Here is a 15847-nt window from a genome sequence, read left to right on the forward strand (position 1 = left end):
AGGGACTTGTTCAACTCACCACCTCTTGAGTAATGTGAATTATTTATATGATCTTCATATGTGTTCGTTAAGCTATATACAGTAAGCCTAAGTGTAAGTGTTTATTCTGTTCATCCATAAGTGTGTTACCCCAAGCTTTGAACTCAGGCTAACCACAATAAAAACCTTTCTTTTTTTTTGCTGTTCTTTGATGGAAATGGACATCATTTTTTCATGTTGTACAATGGCAGCAGTGTTGTCTCAGTCGGGCACGTTACCACGGGAATGCATAAAGAGACATTTCACATGTTCAGTGTTGTTGTGTTGCTACTTTCCAGACCACCTTCCCCTCCTGCTTTGCAGAGCTGAGTGTACAGGAAACTGAATCCCACCATGTCTTACAATATAAATATGCCACTGTAATGGCTACTGTGGAAGTGATGATTACAATAGCCCTTTTTTATCAATTCACTGCGTTGCTCGAGGAGTCATTAAGTGCTCTTTGTCTGTAGAGGAATGTTAAGCACCGAGAAATAAGAATTCTGTAAAGCAGTCCTGTTTGCTACTTAAAAAACCCTCAGCTCAGATGGAAATAAACTCAAACAACCACTCTTAAATGCAGTACATGTGGATTGTCTAAAGAAGCCCAACTAGTGAAAATTGTATTGTAAGCGCTGTGTGTTTCCAGGTTACTGGAGAGCTCTGCTCATGGTCTGCTTAGAGGCAATGTTTTTGGTGGAAGGCAGTTGCACCAATACAAGTCTAAAATTTTTTAAAAGGGGGTGGAAACAGTAATTTTTCTAACTTAGACTACTACACTTTGGTTTTCTTTACTACCTCTGCTTTCCATTTGAAATTTGTCCAGAACAGCAGTGTTTACACATGTCCTGTTAGAAGTAATGCCAGAGGGACCTCAAAGGCATGAGTCTTGTTCCATTCTTCTTTGGTTAATTTTCCTCAAACATAAGGTATTTTAACACCTCCATAGATCACAGGATGAATAGAGCCTACAGAATCAGACATTGTGCCTCTTTCAGCATTAAGTGTGCTCAGGTTAGAACTTGCTTAATTTATGAGCTGTGAGGCAGCCATGAAGCTATGGGTAGGCATATTGTTAGAACAGATTTCATTTTTTCAGAAAAAAAAAAAAAGAAAAAAGGGAATTTCAATCTGGGTTGGATTTTGTTGGTTTTGTTCTTGTTGTTTGGGTTTTTTTTTCCCAGAACCAAGAGAGGCTTTTTTCTCGTAGTGTTTGTTTGTTTGTTTAACCAGAATTATGTTTTTTCTTTTATTCTTTTTGGTTTCGGGTTTTTTTTTTTTTTCCTTGAGGTTTCCCCACACACACTCTCCTTTCTCTGGAAGTCTTGTATCTTTGTGTGCAGTGGGTTTCCTCCTTGGGAAAGCAGTTATGTTTGGTGGTTTTTCTGCTCTTCTGAACTGGAACATGTTCTTGTGTGCTCTAAGAGCACAGAGCTTTGGAGGATCTGAAAAAGACAAGATATTTCTTGCATTCTTTCTGAGGTCTGTTTCTGACAGTCCCTTGAAACCAATTCAAAACTCTCCCTAATTATAATAGGACAGGTTTGTGTCTGCTTCCAGTCAATAAAGCTTTGTTCTGCCTCAGGGATTTTACTTGTACCTGATTATATAATGGAGGGTTGAAGAATCAGGCAATAGTAATTTTAATCCCTGACTATCTTTCATTCAAATGAAAGGTGCGAAGAGATTGACTGAAAGGAAGAAATGTGAATATGGTACTACTAAAGCAAACATTCTACAGTGAGTTTTGCTGGGTGGGACACTGAGCTCGCCCTTTATTTTCCCTATTCTAAGTGTTTTGGGGTTTGATATTGGACAAAAAGACTGTTTTAAATGATAACTCTCCTCTACTCAGAAAGCTGGAGTGCACTGCTGGAAGCCTCCAGCTCGTGGTGTGCAGCTCTGTGCAAGTGCTGCTCAGAGCATTGCAGTGCTGGTGCAGAGAAAACCAAAAACCCAAACCACTCAGCACTGTATTGAAGGAAGCCTGGGTTTTGTGATCCCTATTTTTCACTGTACAGCTTTCTTGGGGTACTTAGTTCTAGACTTGGAAGCTTGACATTTCCTTCTGTCAAAGCAGTGTTGAAAAGCTGACACATATTAAGTTTTAAACACGGTACTGTAATTTTTCTGTTGTTAACATAGAGTGTATATTTTAATTTTTTGATAGTAAAAATAAAGAAAAATATACTGTAACTTAGGAAACACCCTAGATTTTTTTTCTTTATGAAACTGTTCCAGAAGCCAATGACTTCAGAGAAGACATTTCTAGCTCAGCATCCTGTGATGAATGGTTGATTATCCCATTGTCAGATCTGGGTCTAAAGATTAAAATAAGAAGGAATGTAGTAGGGAGGAAGGGGAACTACATTAAGATGTGAGGTTTGTTTTTTTTGTTGTGCAGCTCTAAAAGGAAGGAGGTTTTGTGCTTTCAGAGATATTAATTTCTCAAGGTGCTCCACACACAAACTGATAACAACAAATCAGCCTCATGGTGCTCCTCGAGACTCAGTTCTGCAACCCACAGCTTGGAGTCAAGGGTGGGAAACCAGGAGCAATAAAGGAGCAAATGCATTCTCCTTACTTTCATATCTGGGTCACCCTAATTGATCCCAGCAGAATTCCTCATTGCTGGACTACCTCAATCAACCCACCTCCATCCTCACCTGGAGGAACTTGTCTCTTTTCCCAGCAGCTGAGGCAATACCTTTGGGGAAGAAGAGGTTTCCTCTGTTACTCCAGGGAAGGTTTTTAACCTCATCACTTCCATAGATGTTGCTGGGCAGTCAACATCACAAACCAATGACAGAACAGTACTTATACCCCCTTGTGTTTGCTTGGACTCATAGAAAGGGTGTTCTACAGCTGGAGTAGATATTTTACATAGCCATATATTTAGTTGCTTTTCTTAATGTTTCGTGCACTTAGAAGTCTTTAATCAGTCTTTAATGTCTTCCTGGAATTTTTGGTAGCTGTAGAAATAACTACAAAGCCTCTAAAATCTGTACAATGTTAAAATACAGACCACTAAACTTACTGAACCTTTGCTGAAAAACAGAAAAAATTCACTCTCAACCTGTATAGTAAATCTCGAGGTTAGAAAATTTTTGTTGTTGCTGCAGAACTTGCTTGTGTGGGATGTTACATGTTTCTAAGTGCAAAAAATCCTAAAGCCATTTAATTAGTATCTTTTGCAGCATTTTGGCCAAGTATCTAGGGTCAAGAAGCATTAAAATCTTTTCAAGAAAGATCATTTGTGTACAATTTTTACTTTCAGATATGGGTATTTAAGTAAAATTCAGTGGAGTTTTATTTAAACTTCTAGGTGCTTACACATTATTCCAAGCATTTTTCTTAATTGAAAATGTTTTATAATTTTCTGATCCTGATGATCCATTTTATTTAGTGGCTCTGAGTGATCATGAAAGATTCATTTATTTATTTCTGTCTAGCTATACCTCTCTGTTGTATCTTCACATTCACAATAATCCTGTAAGAGCTTTTACATCTGTATTTATACCTGGCTGACATGATGATGATAATATGCTCTTTAGGTGAAAAGAAGTAACTGTTTTAACTTTTAGTTTTCCTCTCAGACTAATTTGAAAATGGCAAAAAGGGATTTACCACATGAAAAAAATTTGGTGCTCCAGATGTGAGCCTTGTTTCATCCCTTTCTGATTTCTTTCTTCATCTATTGCATCTACTCCTGAAATATCAGAATGCAAATGCATTAACATTCATTACTTCTGCTGAGGTCAGAGAATCTGAATACTTCCAAATTAAAGATAGTGAATTATCGTGTCTTTAGTCTAGTGGACCTCAAATGCTGACTTGTTCAACTGTCATGATGTAACATAGGCTGCTTTTAAATACTGAAAATTAGTCTGTAGCAGGGCTGTTCTGAGTATTGCAGTGCTCTTTTGTTCATCTTCTTTTTTCATCAGCAGAGCTGTTTTCAGGTGTTCACTTTTCTCCGGAGCACTGGAGCTGTTCCAGCAGCTTGTGCAGTCACAGGGAGCTGCTGAGCTTTGCCAGCAACATCCAGTAGCAGAGGGGAGGGATGTGAGCGGTGCATCCCACCACACACAGGGCAGCAGCTGCACTGGATGGAGCGCTCAGTCCTGGCTGTGCCACCAGTAACTGCAGCCAGTAAGGATTCTTCCTCTGGCTGCCTTGGCACTGCTAACATCTGCAAGTTTAATGCCTGCGTGTAAAATGTTCAGGGTGTGCATTCTGCTGCTTCCCAGAGCTGCCCAGTCACACTTGCCTAGTTAAGGTGAAAAACTCCTAATATTGTTCTCATCAGTTACAAAGCTTAGGATTTGTCAGAAGGAGGGAGGTACCTGTGTTTTTGTTGTTTCTGCCTCCAGTTAAGCTTTAACGTTTTTTGTGTGGATAAGCTTTAACTTCTTCATGGTTTTGAAGGTTATTTAAGTGTAGTGAGCTCGGTTTCATACTACTACAGTTCAGGCAGCAATCCTGTTGAGAAGATGAAAGGCAGAAACAATCAGCTTCTGAGTCATTGCACCTTTTACACAGCCATGTAACCAGCTGCTGCTTCAACCAGGCTGACACTCAAAGCCAGTGAAAAGCTTCCAGAAGAAATGCCTGGTGGACACCTATCCCAAAGCACAGAAAAGAGCAGTGACACTCACTAATGCTGCTGCTTACAACAGCCTGTGAGAGGTTACTGAAAACTCACAGTTCCGTGTCTGATGCATTGATCCCCTGGAAAACAGTAAATTCTGATGGGCATTAGAAAGCTGGAAACGGATAGTGCAGGACAAATTTGTTAAAAGTACAGTTGGAGATTTGCTGGGTAATTCTACGAACAGTGAAAGGGAGAAAAGGCTTGGTGCTAAGCTTGACTATCTGTTGGAGGAATAATAACATTCCCCAGCATTTTTGTTTGAATAGCAAAAGTAAAGCAAAGCAGTGAGAGACAACTATGTATAAAATCAGCACTTTCAAGAGGTAATATAAAAAAAAAAAGGAAAATACAAGCTTGACTTGAGACTTCAGTAGCAGATCAGCATTGTTCCATCAAGTTACTTAGCTGGTTTAGTTTGTTTTTCATATTAAATTGTGTGCCTACAGGTGATTAATGAAGGGCAGTATAGAAAGTGGTCAGTTCTAACAAATGGCCTCAGAATGTGTTTATAGTTATAAAACCTCTATGGCCCAATGAGAAAAAAGGGATTGGTTTAAAACATGTAAGAGAGGTGTGTCCATAATAACTCTGTGTCCACCACAGAACATCAGGCTGCCCTTGCTTGCTTTCCCCTGATGTCCACAAATGGGGAGATTCTCAAAGCTCATCATGCAAGTCGTGTCCCTGCTAACTCTGGGAGTAGGTGCCCACCTGCAAATACTGCACAAACCCTGCTCACCCCACTTCATTTTATTTTCATTCTTTAAAGGCAATGTGCAGCAATTCTTATAGGAAAATACTGTATTTTGCTCTAGATTTTACTTTCTAAGTGTTTTTTCATTTCCCTTTCTTTTCAATATATCTTTAAAATATTCTGTCTAGAAATTATCTTGTACTGCTGGTATTTCATTCTACTGAACAATTGTTTTCATTTTGAGAGTCATCTTTCCCTTTCTTCTGAAATAAGACCTAGACTAAATACCAAAATTCTTTCACTGCATATTATGGCTGAGTGCACTAAAATATAAAAACCTTGATTTAAGGTTTTTTGTATTCAAAGATCATAGGCAAGTGTTCATTTGAAGGTTCAGTGGCATTTTGAAATGAGAACATCATATATAAAGATGTCAGAGATGGAGCCTCCCACAGTGAGGTTGAAAGAAGAAGAACAGAATGAATAGAAGAGTTTCTAGGTTCCAAGGAATTTTAACATCTCATTACTTGAGATTACTCTACATATAATTTTTCAATATTTTGTACAATAGACTTTGAATGTATTGGTTAAAATTATTTCATGCCTGGCGTCAATTTAGTCTTATTTATTATCTCCCTTAAATAAAATCTTAAAAATAGCTGGTTTCAGTGAGTGAGCAATTTTCTGTTAGGTGCAGATTCTTCAAGGTTTCCAAAATGAACTTGTAAATGAAAGCAGACAAGGACGTAGAAGTCCTTTAGCATTTCCTGAGCATACTGGTATTATATGAGCTCAAGTAGTTATAATTTTTGCTAAATTTCATTGCATTGTATACTATATCTTATTTCATCCCAGATTTTCATAATCCTAGAGTTAAAGCTCTTGCTACCTAAATAAGTGATGCTAACTTTCTTAGTCTAATGATCGTGATTATTATAATTTGATATATATAATCAGTACTTTGATCAGTGTTCGTATGTCTTCAGTAATCTAAAAGGTTGATAGAACTGTGGTTGCCTGAGGTAGAACTGGATTTTTGAGCACAAGTGGAAGTACCTCTATATTTGGTCTGGCAGCAATCTTTAGCCATACCCAACAGTGAAACTGAGGTCACTGATGGTCTCATCAGCCACATCTCATCCTAAAATTTGTGTCCATTTCTATTTCTCACTTCTGTGATACAGCTGTAAACACAAGATATCAAATAAATGCCTATGTATTTTCTTAAATATCTCAAGTCTTTAAAAACATCCCATTAAGACATGTACCATATGCTTTCTATCTTTGTACCAGGGGTTTAAAACTGTAATAGTTGTGACCTTTAAAAGTAGAAAGCAACTTCTATGTCTTTTCTAGATATCTAAATTAGGTAAGAATTACATAAATATGTAAAATCTTAGAGCTGGTTATCATATAATCACATCTTCAAAACACCTATTGAAAATACCAAATAAATAACTACATGCATTTATGTCAGACAAATACATCCGTTATTTATTATGTAAGCCTTCTTGAATTTGAAAAAGCTTATAAAATAATTAGTCAAGCCCATGGATGCCTCCCTTCTGACAGTGAAATTAAATATTCCAGTTGATTTACATCACTATTTCTATTTCTTATGCTGTTTGTGGTTGTTTCCTAATGCTGAAGAGAAACTTTCTGTTCTAGATACATCAAAATACCTCTCTGTATCTGTTGCATGACAGTGCTTGGAGCTGAATGGAGAATCAAAAAGGAGGAAGGAGGTCTTAGAAGATAGAACTGCCTTCCATTTTATTCCATGTCTGCTGGAGAAAACAGAGAGGATGTCCTGTGAAGGATATCAGGAAGAGTTTCCTTCTGTGAAGCACTGGAAGTAGCTTTCTAGAAAGTAATTATGTTGCCTCATCCCAAGGAGATTTTAAGAACCAGTTCAATAACATCTCTCTTAGTGAGGAGTAGAGTTGAGATCCTCCCACTGTGCAGGTGGTTGAATAGAGAGAAGGTCCTTACAAATAATGGTCCCTTTGACACAGTGAGAAATGTGGTGTTTGGTAATACATGAAAAATTTTGAGAGTTGATATTAATCCATCAGGTTAGAAATATTTGGGAAGCCTTGCTCTAGATGATCCTTCCAGCTCACCATTTCTGCCATGTTTTCATGCCTTCATGTCCTGCTTCAGCTAATTTACAGTGGCATTACAGTGAGTCACCAGCCATGGTCATATTGAGATCTTTGTTCCTTTCCTCACCGAGGGAAGACTTATTTTATTGGTGTGAGCAGGGGTTGGATAGATGAGCTCTTTGCTTTCTCCAATAAAAGATGGGTGACAACAAAAGGATCCTTCCTTCCAGCTCACTGGGAAACACCACAGCACCTGACTGGCTCTTGAGGAAAGCTCCCTCATCAGAGGACATCCCATGCCTTGGGGGCAGGTGGGTAACAGCCAATGGCAGCACGCTGGGCAGGGCAGCATCCCCTGCCAGCACAGTCTGGCTTCCCAGGTCTGCCTGCCAGGTGGGAAAGCTTCTGCTCTGCAAGAGCAGGACCTGTGCTGGCACTCCTTGTAGCTCAGGAGCACACCAGACCAGAGGGAAGAAAGGAGGGAAGAGGAATTTCCTATTAAAAAGAAACTTCAGTAGAAAAGTCAGACAGAGAAAGAAATAAAATAATCAGATGCAAAAGATAAATACAGTCTGGAAAATTGGGAATGGATTGAAATTGCTAGTGAGTAGTTTAGTCTCAGACAGGCCCACAAAAAACTCCCACCTTGGCACCTGAAAACTGAGATAGTCACTCACAACAGTGCAAACCTAATGAAAAAATGCAGCCTTTCCAAACTGGTAAGATTTCAAAACCTTCTGCTGTCTTGTACAGGACTTTATCCCTCTCCTCTTCTACTAGCTCTGAACGGAGGTTTGCTTGTTATCAGGCAGCATTGCCAGTTCTTACAATTTTATGCTGAACTTCGAGGTATTTGATGCTTTATTTAAACCCTCTGCTTCTGAAAATACCAAAAGAAATTTTTTAAAGGTAAAACGAAACTTTCTAGGTCTCATGATTATGTAGGAAGCTCGAAAGTGTGATCCCAGAAATATACCTTAAGACTTAACCCCTCAACATTCAGAAGTCATCATGTGAATATAAAGAACCCAAGTGTGCTGGAGATTTAAATTTCTTGTCTCTTGGATTTTTTTCTCATCTCATAGATATTATGCCTGTTTTCGTAATTTTGGGAAATCCAGTTGATGATCTGTCAAAGTTTGGAGCAGTGCATATACTGAATGAAGGTTATAATATTTCTACTACAGCTTCAAGCCCTTGTGAAAAAAGAGGATTGGGACTTCTCCCTGGAAACTAGGGGTAAGACATTTGGCATCTCCTGGCTAATACTCTCTAGTATATTAATCAAATTTAAAAAAAAACAACAAAAACTTGCACTAGAAAAAACTAAAAGCATTAGAGCATTTACTTTTTAAGACTTGCCATTTGCTTTCCATGCCTACAGTATTTAAAATTTACACTACTTGGTAGAATCTTCTGTGTTTAGCAGACTCTTTACAAAAAGTTTATTTGATGTTTTAAAATCTTTGGATTATTTGGTAACTGGAGAACATGCAGATTCTTGCAGAAGTGTGAAAATGAGTAACAGAATCATTTGCCATGTTTGCATGTTCCTATTGATTCTAATAATAAATCATTTGCCTTTCTTAAATCTTTCTTCTCCAATTTGCCTTTGTGACCTGGCCCATCCTTGAAAACTCCATTGCTGTGTTCGGAGAGGAGAGGAACAGAACGCGGATTTTCAGATTTCCTTCAAGCAAGTTACTTTTCTAGCCTTTTTCCTCTTGAAGATAACTTTGAAAATCCTTACTAAAACTAATTGAGAAGGTTGAAAGCTTGCCTCAGATTTCCCCCCCGTCCCCTAAAGCTTATTCAGAAGCCTTCTAGGATTGGGCTTTGGGGTCTGTAGGCTGCTCAAATCGAAGGCCAAATCCTCAGAGGTGCTGAGCAGCTCCAGCTACAGACTTGGCTTCTTGTTAGCAGTGGCTTCCAGCAACAGCTGCAGCTCCTACAGGGATCAAGACTTAGCGGCTCTTTGCAACTCCCAACAGGCATTTGTTCAGGGCTGATACATTTTTATACTGCAGTTTCACTTGCAGTAGGATGTTTTCAAAAGCCTGTCTCGTGTGCAGTAGCTCAGACCTTTTGCATTTTGCTAAAGATCCTTCTCGTGCAGCTTTATGAGGAATCAGAGTCTTACACAGTCACTGAAAGCACCCAGTTCTGTTTGCAGTCTCAGCCTGATGGTTTGCTTGCTTGGACAGGAATGTATTTTGGGGAACCTTAAGCCTAAATTATTTCCCAGTTTGATGTCTCCTCTCCAGTAGAAAACACAGTTTCACTTGAAGTGGTTGACAGTATGATCCAGCACCCCTCCCCCTCCTGTCCTTGTCACAATCACCTCTCTAAATGCTTTATTCATTACATTTTCATTGTCTTGAATTTATGCACTGAGGAAAGTGGGCTCCCAACATTATGAATGTTGCTTTCAGTCTGCTTAGCATGTCATTTTACTGCCACAGACAGAACTTTCCCCTCTCCCTCAGATGTTTTCTGCTGAGCAGCTTGACTCCAGTTTCTGTTTTCTGCTCCACATCCAAATAGTCTCCTTTTTACATCCCCTTCTTTTAGTGAATTCTGTAAAAAAGTTGCTAAAGTGAAGGATCAAATGTTGTAACAAATACATCCCTGACAACCCTGTGATGGCTGGTTCTGGTCACACACTGGTATAAACTGGCAATAACTGGTGATATCAATAATTACCAAAACTTATCTTGAGCATACTGGGGAAGCAACATGTCACTTGTTACACTGAAGTTTACAAAAGTGATCTGAATTATAATAATATAATATATTCCATTTATATAATGATTTTGGTGAATGCAACTCAAAGTTTTCTAGGTTGAATTATTAACTCTGTTTTACAGATGAAGACATAAAGTTGAAATGAGCTGCCAGGTTCGTGCTGCAGGTGAGTGGTACAGCTCAGAACAGTCCAGTGAACTCTCTGGAGAACTCTTTTGGCTCCCTTTATTTACCTTAGGAGTCTTCAAACAGTAAAATGAAAGAGAAGGGGACATGAGAGGAAATTAAACCATATAAAGACAACTAGTCAGCCAGCTCTTCCTCCTCAAAAGCACAAAATAAAAGTTTCATTCAATCCCAACAAACCCAGATGTCACCAATTAAGAGCAAAAGTAGGAACAGACAATTCAGGCCTTTTGTTGTTGTTTTTAAAAGTGGCTTTTCTATTGAAGCCATATCCATACATGTGATGCAGATCAGACTAATAATACACATTTCCAACTTCTAGTCTTTCTTTGTGATAACATTCTGTTCTGTGTTTGCCAAACAAAAGCTTAAACACAAATGAAAATCAGAATACCAAATGACAAATTCCAGCACTAAGAAATTGAACAAACCAGCAAATCATATCCCATATCCCAATTTCTAATAATGGTGCTGTATATAAAGAAATAAACAAGCTAAGAAGTATTTCCACTCACTTCCAATCATACTTGACATTCAAGTGGTTTACTCTTTTCAAAATACTAAAAGATAATTAGATTTTTTTTGTGTGTAAAATGTTCATATGGCTATTTCATTTTCCTCCTTCCAAATCTGTCCAAGTTCTCTCCTGTGTTTCTTTAAAAAGCAGTATGCATGGGTCTTTCCTAGCTTTTCCTGGAAAGAGCTGGGCCTAAATGCAAAAAACAACTTAAAATATGACAGTTTTTTAACATGTGCACAGCAGTATGGCTGTTGCTGTGCACAGTTTGTAGGCTTGGGCTCTGGAGAGGAAACTGAACTTTGTTGTAGGATGTAGTCTCCATGAACAGCACACGGGGAGATGTTTCTCAGGAGCTACAGAAACTCCCTGGCTGCTCAGAGTCACCTGGAGCAGTCCAAGGCTAGCCAGGAAAGAGCTGAGGTGAGGGATGTGTGCTAATGACCCTGCCAAGCTGATGAGCCAAAGGAAAATGTATGGGGAGGGCTTGTACATGTTATTTTTCTTTCAGATTTGTCCCACTGCTTGGCAGGACCACGAGGTTTGGGTGAGGAGGAGCAAGTGTCTCTCCACTGCAACAGCCTGCAACTTAGTTTAGGCTTGAGTGTGTTGTGAAACCATACCCTTGTGCTTCAAAACCCTCCTTCTCTTATAGCAATGCAGGTCCAGGGGGAGTTCCAGGAGGGTAAATTATGTAAATCTTGGGGAAGGGTGATTAGTTTCTGGCATTCAGACATAATGAAACACATCCAGCACATGTGTGGTAACGTGTGGCATTAAACATCCATTCACAGATTTTACCCCTTGACTGGCATTATGGAAATGTTCACTCAGGGTCACTCTTCCTTTCCAAAAATAAACCTGGGACTGATTACAGACGGAGTTGCATTGGAATCATGTGAAACTCGTGGGTTTGAGTCCAGAGGAAACGTGGGAGGTTCTTGTTGAGATTTTAAGTTCACTTGAATTTGAAAATCAGGATAAAACTTGGGGAGGGAGAGAGTGAACACACATGGATCCACAGGAAAGAATATGTTCAAACCAATCCCTTTGAAATGCAACTGCCAATGGCTTTAGAAGAAATCCTCACTCAAAAAATTAAATCAAAACACATTCCTTTCTCTTAAAAGTCTAACTTTTAATGCTACCAAATATCCCTCTTTCCATTTTGGGCACTACTGTTTGCTTGAACAAATAATAATAAAAAAGCATAATGTGTTGCCCAGTGTCCCTATTGGAGCTCTAAAAGCAGAGGAAAAGTATGTTTTAATTAATTTATAAACTAAAGATTATTTCCTGCACTGCCAGCAAAAATCCTGTTTGCCGACAAGGTTCTGGCTTCAAACATTATCAGCAACTGGCAGGATGAGTCCTTTTATGTAAATGAATTCATTATTATTAATTTCTGCTGGTGCTGAACGATTTATGAACTGCTTTTCGAATATGGAAAAGTGGTTCATGAATCAGAGGGGAAAAAATGTTCAAAAAGTCCTGGGTCGATAAATAACAGTAGTCATTCATGAATCCCGCCCATGGTGTCTTTTATCTTCAGTAGGGAGAAGATCAAAATGATAAAATAGTAATGTGCCAACAAAAAAGGATTGAATGGGCAGAGACTAGTAACATTGTCCTCTTGGAGCCTTAATGGGCAGGGATGAATGGTGACAGACTATCCTTCACTAGCAGGCAGCTGCACACTATCATTCTCCCAAGGTGAAAATGTTCTTTTTTCCTGCCACACAGAGCCAGAATAAGAGGGGGCTGCTGAGCAGAGCCCCGCTTGTCCCCCTGCCTCCACAAACATGCACAAGCTGTGGTTGAGGGATGGTGCTTTTCAAGGAATACAAGCCCATCGTGCACAGACGTCGTAATTGCAACCCTCCCCGGGAATCTCATGCTTCCTTTTACACCTCGTCACTGCCAGTCTTCCTGGAACTAGGATGGTACCCAGTTCTTCTCTGCGAGGGAATGCAGCCCCAGTTGGATTTTGAAGACTCTTATTTGATGAAGAGGCATGAAAAGTAGTTGACTGAAAGTGAGAAATCTGGCAGCTGTTCACCTTACTCCTGCTCTCTGAGCATGCCACCAACCCTCAGCAGATTAGTGCCTTAAGGATAGTACGGTGTGTACAGCAATTTACATTGGCCTTGCTTAGTGAAGGCACTGTTTTTCACCTGTGTTTGAAGAAATCAGGCTGAAACACAAAATATCTCATGTACCAGCAGTGAATTGTGGTCATAGAAGTGGTGTTTTCTCCTTCAGGAAATCCTCTGATGTGCAAGTGCTCACAAAGAACTGGGCCAAATTTGTCCCCAGTCTAATTTCACTCAAATTACAAAGTTGTGCCTAGAATGAGTTTATTCCATTATTATTCCAATGCAAAATGTAGGGCAACTCTATGAAAAGGAAGTAGAGAGGGTCATAAAAAATTCTGTTCTCTAATTAGTTTTTCTTTCTACAGCTTTGATATACAAAGAAATTACAAGTGCATATCGTGATTGTTTGCTCTTAAGTAGCTTTGCTTGTCTAAGAACTTCAAAGTCCTTTCAGGTATTAGTCACAACATCCTGTGAGGTATGAGGAATTCTATTAGCACTAAAGATGAGGGAAACGAAGGAAAAGTTACCTGCAGAAGGTCTTGAAAAGATTTTGACAGACTCAGTAGTCAACTTAGAATAATTGACAACTTCTCCTATGGAACCAATAGTCAAAAATATCTTCCAGAAGAGGAAAATAAAATGATAGATTTGTAGCTGGTTTTTAGCCTTATTCTTATATATATAATTCAAACTAATATTTTGTCCATTTTCTTTATTTCAGATTGACAAAGGACAAAATCTTATGCTTCTGAGCTCAGCAATGAAGTTTTAATCACCCCAACATACATCTTTCCCCAATATATATTTTTCTGTCTACCAAAGACATAATGGCTGCTCCTTTTATGGGAAACCAGGATTTAATCCAGTAAGTCTGTGAGAATCAATATTCTTGTGAAATGACACCATGTTGAAGTTATTTTATGTTATGTTGATGGTTAGCTAATTTTGTAATGGAGACATTTCTTCTAGAAGCAGACATAGTATAATTTAGTGGTAAAAACGTCAATCACAAGGGGTTGAACACTTATGTCAGGGCAGGAAGAGGGCAAATTTATTGATGGAAATGTATCTATATACTCTTTGTGGCACTTTGACCTGAAATATCCATTTTGGTTATAATTTTGTTTTGTGAAAATGACATCAACTGCAATCACTAATGTAAAAATGACACTGGAATGCTTTGTTCCAGAGGCCTGATTTAAAAGTCCTGCTGCTGTTTGTTATAGTAACAGCTTCTCAACAGCAAGGAATTAAGGTACTCATTTAACTGCTCCTTTTCTCTGTTTGTAGGATTTTGTAATACATGACAACATCAGAAAAAACACAGAGTTCTTTTTCTACTGTTTTAATTGTTTAAATAATAAATAGATAGCACGTTTTATAACGACAGTGAAATAACCAAGAGAAGGAGACATGGTGCTCTGGCTGGTTCTATATGTGGATATATTCCTGGGTGGCTTTTCTTCATAATGCCAGCTAACCACCCACCCAAACCCATAAAAAATAACAATAGCAATGGGTAGGAGAGGATGGAATAAAAAAAGTACAGAGGTTGAGAAAAAATAAGTGGCAAGGATGGAGACAAAGAAAAAGCACAGTGCAAAATTCAGGGAGTATAGGGATGTCTCATTTGTGACTTCAGCTTTTTTTTTTAACAAAATTACAAAATCCTTTCAATTCAATGGACTCTGATATTATTACTCGAGATTTACAGTGGTGTAACTAAAAACAGAATCTGGCCAACCCTCATCTTAAATAGGAAAAAATCATTAGGAGCAACATGAATTTTACAGAGAACTTGTGCTATAATGTGAACTACTGGCTATTGTCTATATTGTGCTGGACTATCCTTTCTGAAAATAGTGCCTTTTACCAAGTAACATTGTGATACCCTAAACAGTAAAGGCTTAATCTCTGGGCTAGTCCTGAGAAATCTGCACTTCAGTGTCAAGTGATTCTAACACAATTGAAATTTTAATTTAGAATTAATAAGGATGGAGTCAAGCTTTCCTATCTTCTCCCCTTCCATATACACCCCTTGCAGGACTATCATGCACAGCCAAAAGCTCACTTTTCTCTAACAATCATGTTTTTTCACTGAGATGTACAAAATTCATAATCTGCTTTGTAAATCTTAGTTCTTGGCTCCTTTTCAGGCAAACAAATGACAGGATCGGAGACCATCCAATGTCCTGCTCTGGTGAGTCATAATGATTTTATCACTTAAATACAGAAAAACTGTTTAGAGTCTGAGTAGGTCACAACTTTCAGGCAGGACTAAAAGTGGGAATGTGTCCTGTATTTTAAGGCCATGATCTCCAAAGATGTTTCTTTTGAGTGGTGCTCTAGGCTTTCTATAGATTGATTGATTGGAAGCAGTCCTCAAACAACTAAAGGCTGCTCATTAGAGAACGTAGAGAACTGCTCGTAATCCCTGCTAGAATAGATCAGTAGGTACTAATACAAAAGTCTATTTGCACACTATCAAGCACAGCTAGAACAGCTTGTTCACAGGTTGCCTGTCCTGTATCTCCACATGGGCTGGGAGGAGGTAGGTCAGGAAAGCATCTGATCCTCCCAAAAGTTAGGACTGCTCTTAATGAGTGGTCACTGATCTACACAGTGAAGAAGAATCAAAATAAGACTGAAATTAGGCTCACTTTCACATTTTGACATCAGATCATGGACAGTTAGTATGTGCTGCAGAGAAATTCTGACTGGCAGGAAGATTAGAACAAATTCTTATTTAAAAAAAGAAAAATGTAGCTACTGTTGTGGTTGTTTGAAGCAGAATTTTTGTTGTTGTTGTTTTTTCTTAACCCTAGACAT

General features: G+C 38.7%; 2 long non-coding RNA genes across 2 annotated transcripts in view; both read left to right on the top strand.

The window, feature by feature from the left end:
- Nucleotides 1-7114, top strand: part of LOC126637881 (uncharacterized) — a 32028-nt gene extending 24914 nt beyond the window's left edge. The window contains exon 4 of the long non-coding RNA XR_007628459.1: nt 7035-7114. This is a non-coding gene — a long non-coding RNA (uncharacterized LOC126637881). The remainder of the gene's footprint in view (nt 1-7034) is intronic.
- A 1465-nt stretch (nt 7115-8579) lies between these two features.
- Nucleotides 8580-14273, top strand: LOC126637882 (uncharacterized). The gene is made up of 4 exons (XR_007628460.1): nt 8580-8710; nt 10339-10382; nt 13740-13883; nt 14208-14273. It is a non-coding gene; the product is annotated as an uncharacterized LOC126637882 (long non-coding RNA).
- Nucleotides 14274-15847: the final 1574 nt, after the last annotated feature.

This window comes from Myiozetetes cayanensis, unplaced genomic scaffold (assembly GCF_022539395.1).
Source record: "Myiozetetes cayanensis isolate MyiCay16 unplaced genomic scaffold, myiCay2020 scf16, whole genome shotgun sequence".
In the NCBI taxonomy this organism is placed as follows: domain Eukaryota; kingdom Metazoa; phylum Chordata; class Aves; order Passeriformes; family Tyrannidae; genus Myiozetetes; species Myiozetetes cayanensis.